This window comes from Mustela nigripes, chromosome 10 (assembly GCF_022355385.1).
Source record: "Mustela nigripes isolate SB6536 chromosome 10, MUSNIG.SB6536, whole genome shotgun sequence".
Lineage (NCBI taxonomy): Eukaryota > Metazoa > Chordata > Mammalia > Carnivora > Mustelidae > Mustela > Mustela nigripes.
This window is the reverse complement of record NC_081566.1, coordinates 30,879,022-30,887,520: the sequence shown is the minus strand read 5'-3', so window position 1 is coordinate 30,887,520 and position 8,499 is coordinate 30,879,022.

Here is an 8,499-nt window from a genome sequence, read left to right as displayed (position 1 = left end):
AAGTTGGTGATGCTGTCCTCACAGAACAGCAAAGACTCAGTGGACAAGATGCATGAGATGCTTTTACGCAGAGCACAGCCCCAGAGGGTTGTTCGCCAGCACTACATCACACTGACGCTGTCTGTCTGCCACTGCAACAGCTGATGTGCGTAGTGTAGAGAATGTGGATGTGCACGTGTGGGGTCTCCCATATGGGTGTTTGTGCAGATGCCACAAGATAATGAAGGCTTTATCCTGCTCTAGTCCATCTCCCTGGGACATCACTGTGTTTTAAATAAGTGGCATTCACTTATGTTCTAGAAGTCACATCACTGTTTTCACTCAATATAACTATGGAATTCTTTGTGTTGCCCTTAAAAATATGACATGGGTATTTATCAGCTGACCTGGAAAGATACCCAAGGTTTATTAAGTGGAAAAAACAGAGTTTCAAATAAAATGTTCACATTGATAGAAAACATGTAGCAGAGGCTCCCTTTGGGGCATAGAGTCCAGTGAGGGACTAATTACTAACAAAAGAGTAATTTCATGTTACATGTATATTTATTGTATATATTTTCTCAATGTGCCTGGAATATAGGTCGTTTTTACTTAATTTGTTGTAGGGTTTTTTTTTTAAAAGATTTTATTTATTTATTTGACAGAGAGAAATCACAAGTAGATGGAGAGGCAGGCAGAGAGAGAGAGAGGGAAGCAGGCCCCCTGCTGAGCAGAGAGCCCGATGCGGGACTCGATCCCATCATGACCTGAGCTGAAGGCAGCGGCTTAACCCACTGAGCCACCCAGGCGCCCCTGTAGGGTTTTTTTTTTTTTTTTAAAGATTTTATTTATCCACTTGACAGACAGCGATCACAAGTAGGCAGAGAGGCAGGCAGAGAGAGAGGAGAAAGCAGATTCCCTGCTGAGCAGAGAGCCCGATGTGGGCCTCCATCCCAGGACCCTGGGATCATGACCCGAGCCGAAGGCAGCGGCTTTAACCCTCTGAGCCACCCAGGCGCTCCTGTTGTAGGTATTTTTTAAATAAGAAAATCATTGATGCCTGAGGGGCAGAAATGCTGACTTGAGGTGGAAGAAAGGAAGGGGAAGGGGCGGGGAATCCTGGAAAGTGTTCCTTTTCACCCACCATCCGTCCAACCTTTAATGACCTGTTGAAGTCAGCACACAATCGTACTTTATGGATGTGCAAACTGAGGGCAAGAGATCGGGAAATGTAGCTGCAGAGCTGGGCTTTCAGCTGGACTCCCAGACGCAGCCCACCTGGCTGCTGCCAGCACTGGGGGTGGCGATGCACACACTTGGAAGGTTAAGTGGCCATTGCTAACAGCTGAGGACCATTGTGATGGTTGCTCACACATGATCTCGGAAGGCTGTGATCCAAATCCTTTCCTCAGTAGACTTCCTTGGATGCTCTAAATGTAAACACTGAACGGGCTTCTGCTGTGGGGGCTCGAGCCTAGACTCACCTCACCCAAGGATTTGCAGAAAGGGGAATCCTGCGTGTGTGTCAGGCTTTGCCCACCATTGGGCACCCCCAAAGTTTAACAGCCTGTGCCTACTTGGAAAGCTTCACCACTGCTGGGAACCTGCTTTCTGTCCAGAAGATATGCCCAGCCCTCCTGCCCCAGGGCTGTAGGCATGGGCTTGGCCAGTCCTGTCAGAATCACACCAGCAGGGACAGGCACCTCCGCAAATGTAGGTGATCCTGGGTTTTGCGGATGGTGGTTGGTAGCTCCCGGACCACAGCCGTTCTTCAGGGAGGCACCCACCTTGTTCCTGGAAGGTTGGTGCCCTCGACTCCAGTCCTTGCAAGATTTCAGTGAGTTTCCTGATGTCCCTTAAGAAGTGCAGTGCTTTGAAAACCAGCCAGGATAGGTTCTGTCTGGTGCAGCTCAGGGCCCTACTCAACACAATGTGGGGGGCGCAGGGAGGGGGCTTCCTGGTGGGCTCAGTCTCGGCCCCATTGAGGGGATGGAGAAAGGAGCGAAATGCAGGCAGGTACATTAGACATCCCTGCTAACACCTTGTCTTCACTTCCACAAGATACTGACTTCTGCCAGGTTTAGGATTTCACTTAGGGTTTGAAGTTCTACCCAGAACCCTTAAGTTAACTACTGTCCTAAATTTCCTAGCAGCAATGTCAGGACCTCATAGCCTCTGAAACTTCCACTTCCCCAGCAAATGCCAATGGCATAGACAGCTCCACCAAAGGGCACCCCTGCTGGGGTGGAGGCAGGGACTCTGCCTGACCCCCCAGCAGTTTCCCCATGAGGCTGGCCCACCCGACCAAGAAGAGGACCACGGACAAAGGGGGGAGCACACAGACAAGAAGATGTGTTTAGATTCCTTTGTTTCCCTAAGGGAAGACGATCCATTAGTGCAAGGACTGGGAATAGCATCAGCAGGGCCTCACTGGCTCTTTGTCCACATGGATAATGGGGCAGATCCAGAGGTCTGATGTAGGGAGAACATTCTGGGTATCGCGGTTGCTGTGCATGAGGAGAAACAGGCTCCCATCCACCCACGATGAGCTGGGAGCACCCGACTGGCTTGCTGGGAGGTCAGGGCTGGGCCCCGAGGAATCAAGGGCATGGTGAGAGCCAGCAGTGCTCTAGGTCTGTGCCCTCATTGGCATTAGAGGCAGAATTATTTTCTTCCCGTGATGAGTGACATTATTTTTTTGTTAAAGCAAAGATAAAGACAGAAAAAGCAGCAAGTGAATGTTGAATGAGAAGTCTCATTGTCCAAGGGGGGACTGACCCATTGGTCTGGACTCTGGAGGTGAAAGTCAGAGGAGGAGAAATGCGGTAGGTCCCTGCCTCATCTGGAAAACAAGGACTGGGAGTGGTGACTGTCTGCCAACACAGGCTGACCATTTGTTGGGGACGCTGTGCCCGCTGGGTTCTTGGTGGTCCCCTGCTACCTCCTCCCTCTGGCAAGGACTGCTCACTGTGCACTGACTGGGTGGCCAGTGCTCTCGGTCAGTTTCCTGTCGGAATTCGCATCCGATTCAGGGGCAAGGTATGCAGAGGGGCTTGTCTTCTGCAGGCCTTGGAGATGCTTAGGCAGGGGAGGCCACCTGCCTTAGGCAGGCCTGGGCCCCTTTTCACCACCGTGCTGCCCACTGGCGTCAAGGACCCCCTGCCCACTTTCTCACAGGCACTGGCCTGGTGGCATCTGCCCTGCCCTAGGAAACAGTTGTTTGGGGTCGAGCAGGAAGCAGAGAGAATGGACCGCTCTTCCTTCTCTGTGGCTAGAGCAGGTTGGGAGGAGTAAACAGAAGGCCACCCAGGCACGGAAGTTTCTTGAATGAGCTGTTTCTTTCCAAATGGAAGAAAGGGACATCTTGACTAGTGACAGGATGGTCCCTGCTCTGCATCTTCTCAGGACTTCTCCCAGCGGGAAGGCTGGGAGTGTCCCCCAGTCCCCTCCAGGCCAGGCCTGCAGGGGGAGCACAGAGGGAAGCCAGGGTCCTGTGGGCCAAGGGGCTTCTACTCCAGCCTCAGCCTATACCAGTAAGACCTGGGGTGGTCCCTTTGCCTGTCTGGTCTGGGCTGCAGGAGGGAAGAGTCCCTCTTGCTGCCTCAGGCATCTGTGACCCTGTCTGCACACCATGGGCCGTGAATGGGGTCTGTGTGTCCCAGGACGCACGGTCTTCCCACACTGGCCCCTCTTCTGCAGACACCCTGGGGGACAGGCCCATGGGGACCCCATGACCACAAGAACCTGTGCCTCCTGGGAGTGACCAGGACCCATGGGTCTGGGTGGCAGCCTGGGCCGAGGGGGCCAGCAGGACCAGCAGGGAAGCAGGGGACCACGTGACATGGACCCACAAGAGCACTGGCCTTCGCCACAACCAGGCACAAGAAGAGCAGGACTGGAAGGTCTGAAGGCCACCGACCAGAAGGAGTCCCCCAAGTGACTTGCATGACCAAGGAACTGACTTTTCACATTAATTTGTTTCCACTGAAACGGTCCCTCACAGCTTCCATGGCTCTCGAGTTCCCATAAACATGGGTTCCCGTAGGAAGCCTGGGGACAGAAGGTGAGGGGGCTCTCAGGATCTGCTCCCGGCAGGTAAGACAGGAGTCCCCGGTGGCCACACTGATCTGGGGGCTGCCGGCCCTGCCTCCCTCCCACCCACTGCTGATCTTTCTCTTCAACGTCAGAACTCATGGGATGGGGCGAGGGGTGGGGAGATGTGTGCTCAGGACCTGTTTTGAGCCGGATGGCAGAGGGTCGTTCGCTCCATGAGCCTCCATGATCCTCTGTGTCTCCATAAGAGGAGGAGGGCGGTGGCACTCATGGTCGAGAAGCCTGGGAGGTGGAGTCCAGTTGTGGTGGGCTCCTCCCCGTGTGCCTCTGCTTCCCCCGCATCCCGTTGGGATCTCAGACCTGCTGCCCAGCAACTGCTTTGCCTAGCTGTAAACACCACTTCCCCTTGTTCTCAGCAGCTTTGAAATCTGAACCTTTGGAGTTTTCATGAGAAAGTGCTTAGCAGGTAAACTGAGGTTAGGGAGCAGGGCTCTCGGGGGGTTGGGGACAGGGATCATTGGTGGATGGAGGGATCTAGGGAGGCCCAGTCAGCTTGTGCATTTGCCAAGGGTGTGCAGGTGAAGCCAGGAGTGGAGGGTCCCCTGAACCCCTGCACCCCAGAATTAGTTCCTGGACAGGATATAAGGGACGGCAGCACTGGGTCCCTGTGCCGGGTGCTCCAACACTGCTCTCCTGAGAGAGCGCCACCCAAGTCCCAGCACCACCCCTGCCCAGGGCCATTCTCACTCTAATAATGTGCAGGCTTCCCCACATTCTCAGACAGGGGCCTAACCACTGTTTGGGTTCAAGTGATGCAGCCGCCTTTCCTGGGACCTGGACATAGACGTTCCAGGGCCAAGTGCAATTGTCTGTCATCGGGCCGCAGGCAGCAGGCTCCTAAGGGAGAGGGCAGCCTGCAGACCCCACGGGATGCACCTCGGGTCAGAACCAAAGCTGTGTCCCTGGCCCCAGGACCCTATGGAGAGAGGACAGGCATCCCTGGTTTCTCCTGCAGCCCTGGCCCGCACAACGCAAGCATGACGCGAAGTGGGATGCCCCATGGAACCCCAGGGCAGGCCCCCCGCGGGGCTGGCAGGGCACCAAGGTGGCTGCACCCCCTGTGCCTCTGTCACATGGTGCCTGCAGAGCAGCCTGGCCCCCGTCTCTCAGGGAGGCAGCTGCTCCCATCCATCCATCCAGAGGCCCCACAAGACTCTCAAGTGCAGGGATGCTTAGTGAATGGGGAGTCTCCAGGGCAGGGGCTGTGGTGGGGCCTGGGGTGAACCTCCCCCACTTGAGGGGGAGTTGATGTGAAAAACAGCTGGACCTACCTCTCTGGTTTCACACTGTTAGGATTTCGGATTATCAGGAAGGGAGCCGTCAGAACTCGCCGCCACAGAGGCTTTTCTCCCTCCCCGTCCCCGGCAGCCCCAGCCCTGGCCTTCCCCTGCACCCAGACCCAGGCTGCCCCCGCCACATGCACCCTGGTGCAGGACAAGCTCGGAGCTTGCATGGCCCCAGCAGGAGCCCTTAGAGGTGGCTCTGTCGGTGGAGACACTGAGTGTTGTCAGCAAGCCCTGGGGTCGGAGCCGTGTGGGGCATCGGAAGGACCGAGCACTTGGGCACTTCGAAATGCACTCTGTTCTCTCCAATCATTGATGCACACACTTGAACTCAGCTTTGTGCATCACAGGGGACTTAGCTGTCATGAGCAGCTGTCACGAAATGTGCTCAGGGCAGTTCCAGAAAGTTTGGAACGTCATTGAGCGCCTTGTAATTCGAGGTGAGGTGTGTGGATGGGCGGCAGCGTGACTTCGAGCTTATTGGAAACCCAGGATCCCCACGGGAGGAGACCCCACCCATGGGCAGGACCCCACGTGAAGTGTGTGCACCTGGTGTGCGGCTCAGCTTCTCCATGTGCCCGGGTGAAAACGCACTTATGCCTGAGTCCTTCTTGCACAGATTCTGATTTTGCTGGTCAGGATGTGGTCTGGGCACCCGCGTCTTCAAGCATCAGTGGGCAATTCTAACGTGCCACGGAGCAGAGGGCCACAGGTCTGGACATGATGCTCACTGACTCCCCACGCTCTCTGCCCTCCATTCAAACCACATGCAGGATGGAGCCTCCAGTGGGTCAGAGGGCAGACAGCAATGCTCGCCCTTTACAACTCAGGCACACCAGCAGCCACTGGAGGACTGAATTCTGCATGGACTTTGTGGCACAATTCACAGAAAAGTTAGAGCTCCCAATGTAGTGCGGGCTCTGTGGGCCAAGGGTCTGGAGGAAGGTCAGGGTGGGCCAGTGTTTAGAAGCAAGCATCGTGGGCGTGTGCGGATCAGGGTAACACTGCCTGGGAAATCCCCAGCTGGCAACCATGAGCTCGACTCTCTGGGCCGAGCCCCACACCCAGCATACTCTGGTTGGCAGGAGTGGTGGTGAAGGGACCCCAGTGCGCGAGTCTGCGCAGGATGCTCCTGGACAACCACTCTGAGCACATCTCTCTGCCCTTCACTCGTGCAGGGTCAGAGGCACAGGTGCACATGCTTGGAGCCCAGCAAACCCACCGGGAGCTCCAGGGCACGAGTTAGCCCATCGTGAAAGATGAAAGGACAAAGAGCCTCGTGAGCCCTCCCCGCCAACGAGCAGGAGCCGGGAGAAGCCAAGGGAAGCTGTGTCCCCGGGACCGAGCCTGCCTGTGGCTTCCAAGGGGGGCAGCCAGCTCCCCAGCCCAGGTGGCCTTTCCAGGACCCAGGTTCACAGCACAAACTACCAGCCTCTACTTTCTTCCCCAGGGGGCTTGGGTGGCTGGGAAGACGCACTTCCATGTTTCAGAAAAACACAGTAACTAAGCATTTTGAAGGGAGCTTGTATAAGTTCATATCAGACGCTAGATGAGGAAATCATTGCAGCTGCGGCCAAGAACCAGCCGGCAGGACGTCAGGGAGAGAGGCTCGCCAGGTCACCAGGGAGGCAAGCAGCGTCTGCCGGTGCCACCACAAAGCCCACGTGCCGTCCTGGGGCGAACAGACCCAGCACTTGGAGACTCACCCCCTCACCACTAGGGAGTGTGGACTTCTCGAACAGCTGGCCGGCCTGGCCTGCAGCAGACTGGGGCCAGGACCCTGCAAGAGGGTTTGCCTCAGGGTCTGTGGAGTTGCTTCCCTGAGGCCTCCGGGCTGGGAGAAGGAAACGTCGACTGTGCCCCCCACAGGCTCCAGCTGGGGCTCCAGGCCTGGTGCTGACCAACGCATGGGTGTCAGGGGAAATGGGGCTCAAGGCCCTCTCTTCCTTTCTCCCCCGCTTGAATGTGTGCAGGGCAGGCATCTGCCACGGTGACAGCAGGAAGCCAAGCCCACACTCCCCAGGCTCTCCCTGAGGCCTGCTTCCCGAGACGGGGAAGTACAGGATAATGACAGGAGGAAGACCACTCGTTTTGGCCCCATGAAGCTCAGACACGGCCATGTGACTTACTCGAGCCAACCAATGTGTGTGACAAGTTTGCCTCAGGCAGAAGTTTCCAGAACAAGTGCATGACTTACTTCCAGGTTCTGAAGCTTCCAGAACCAGTGCATGACTTACTGCTCTCTGAGTGGCCTCTCGGTGGTAAACCAACCTGGATGGCAGGTGATGAAGCCGCTTGCCCTGATCAGCCTTGGCCTTGGCCACTCAACTCCGCTCAGAGGCCGTGCAGGTCCAGCGCAGACGCCAGTCCCTCCCCAGTGTCCAGAGGCCGCAGAAGCTCCCCCGTGCCATCCTCCTTCTGGAAAGAGTTTGCTCACTGGCGCTCCCACCACTGTTGAGGGCACACGGTGGACTGTGGGTGAGGGCAGGTGTCCACTGTAGGAGACTTGCCGTCTGGGCACACGGACACGGTGAACGCCCCAAGTGCTAGTTACAGATGCGCCAAGTGCCAGGGCAAGACCAGGCCAGGCAGCGCCCTGGGGGAGGGGAGGCAGCCAGGGTGGATTGCAGGGTGCGAGCAAAATTGGGTTTGGCACAGGGGGGTCTGGGGGAGTGCCCAGAGGGTCCGCAGCAGACAGAAAATCCAGAGATTTTTTTATTTCCTTAGCTCTTTTCCCGAGAGGCCTTTACTGATGAAGGGCGGGGTGGGGGGGGGTGGGTCACATGGAGGCCTGAGGGTTGGTCCTCCTCATGCTCCCGGCCTCTGCTGGGAAGAGGACTGGTTCGCTTCCAGCCCAGAGGCCTTTCTGCTGCCGGCATCTGCCGCCGCGGGAGGAGCTCTCCGTGTGGCTCTGCAGGACATCCACGTCCTCCCAGGAAGGACTTGCCGGGTGGCCCCAGCACACAGAATGCAGGCAGTGTCTGCTCCTCCCAGCTCTCCCAGGATCACGAGGTGACGACAGTGGAGCAGCACCCCGAGGGTGCCAGGGGCACAGCAGGCAGGCTGGGAACATGACTCTGGTCATGGTCCCCACCCCGAACACAGGCCTGAAAGAAGGACTTGT